Below are 2,265 nucleotides of genomic sequence, written 5' to 3' on the forward strand. Positions count from 1 at the left end.
ATAACAACAGTTAGAAAGAGGAACCCAAAGAAATCCCCTGAACAAGAAATATGAAATTAGCTTTTATAGTGCTTGTCTGTGGCATCCTGTTAAAAAATGAGGCGTTTAAAAGCAGGAAGCTGGGCTCTTGGTTTATCAACTGATTTTTGTTGCTTACTACAATATTAACTTTCCTCTCATGAGTAAATCTACGAAATTAGCTAGCACCAGTTTCTCTAATCTATATTCAGCCTTTGTAGTGTTTGCATAAACACCCAATTCTGGGAATTACACCATTACCTGCTTGATACACACACACATACACACACACACACACACACACACACACACACACACACAGTGGCTCCAGTCTGACTGAAATAGAAATAAAAAAAAAATAGATGGTGAAGGCTGAATTAAATACCCAAATTTAAACTTAATACCCACCCTCATTACACCAAATGAGAAAAATCCAGGAACTAAAATGTAGCCTCCGTAATTTTAGGTCCAATGATGTTTTTACTGGGTCACATTACTATATAAGAATTCTACATACTTTCTATAGAGAATCTCTTATAGAGATGACCATATCTATACATGTTTAATTTTTGAGAGGTTTACATTATTATTTGGGGGGAGGGTATTATGTCATATAATTAGGATGTAAAATGCAGCTGTTAATTTCTATATAGTAAAAATTTACCTACTTGACTTATCTTTTACTGTAATACTAATTTGCATTACATTAGTACTCCCTCTGCACTGAACTTTTTTTTAAAATCTCACAGATGTCATTTATCATTTATAACTATGTTTGTCAACTAGAGTTTCTTTAGGAGAGCAGCAAAACAGTTGAAAGGGAGAGAGAGCGGTTTCAGGCATGTATTCATTTCATTAATCTAGACTGTCCCTCTTGGCTTTGGTTGCAGTATCATCTCTGCCCTCTCTAATGCCATCAATCTTTTGCTCTCTGGAAACCTCACCTAATTCTCACACCCCCTACTTCTCTCTCTTCTATCTTTTGTCTTCTTTTTCTTAACACAAAAACCAGAGCACAAATCAAATGGAATAGTATAATTTTTAATATGGCCAATAAAGGTTTTTAGTATATAAAAATATTGATAAATATTCAAAAACTCTAAACATTTTGAGATGTTTTTCAGTCTATAATCATATCCCCACATTTTACAGAGTCATCTATATATGGGCGAGGATGAAGTGTTGTTTGTGAAATCTTGTGTGAACCAAGACAAACTATGTCCCCAAATACACACTCATTTCACATGCAACTCCTTTGCTAATTTGTTGACTTTAACCATAGACTTATTAAATGTTAATAAGAAATATATATATATATATATATATATATATATATATATATATATATATTAAAAAATTTAAAAGATACAAGGAAGCAAAGTAAAAATTTAGTCTCTCCTCCACTTTTTCCTCATCCAACTAATAAACTTTCTCAGAGGCAATCATTGTTACTTGTTATTTGTGTGATTGTCGCCAGCATCTGGAAGGGCAGTGGCCACATTTCAGTCTCTTCCTGAAAGTCAAGGGGACATTAACCGCTCGGCAGGGCCCCATGTCCCTGTGTGGTACTTGTGACGCGAGTGGGGAACAAAATTCCGACACACAGGTTCAGATAAAGTAACACAGCTTTATTTGGGAACCAGTGTCCCTCCAGAGGCCAATGCTCTGGTAAGCCCCATAGGTTATACAAGATAAAATAGAATTTAATAGCCAACTAGGTCCCAGAGTCAATCGAGAAGGAGAAGGTCCCTGGTCCGGGAGAGACGACTGGGTCCACGACGGGCCTGAGGCAAGCTGGTCTTGCAGGAAGAACCTCGCAGAGAGTCTTAGTGGGAGCGCCCTGTCAGACTACTCATGGCACTGTTCTGGAGTTCTACTTTTATCCTCTTTTCCTTAGACTTGTTTACTATTTGGGTGATAACCAGAAGTTGTTTACTTCTTATGTGATAACCAGGAGTTGTTTGGTGAACGTCTTTACAACTCAATTTTGTTATGCTTAGTTTCACACAGAAACATAAACATGTTTATTTTCAAGTATATGCTGTACATATAAACAAGTTTACTTTCAATTCACTCTTATCAGTCTTACATCTACTAATAAACAACTTGTTTTGCAAGCCTCAATGCAATAACAACCTTGTTTTTGGTATATTTTATATGCTCTATACAGTGATCTTTCAATTTGTGCATATATATAATCATCTTCATGTATATTTACTTTATATAAATAGTAGCATACTCCATATA

This window comes from Hipposideros armiger, unplaced genomic scaffold, assembly GCF_001890085.2.
Source record: "Hipposideros armiger isolate ML-2016 unplaced genomic scaffold, ASM189008v1 scaffold_761, whole genome shotgun sequence".
In the NCBI taxonomy this organism is placed as follows: Eukaryota; Metazoa; Chordata; class Mammalia; order Chiroptera; family Hipposideridae; genus Hipposideros; species Hipposideros armiger.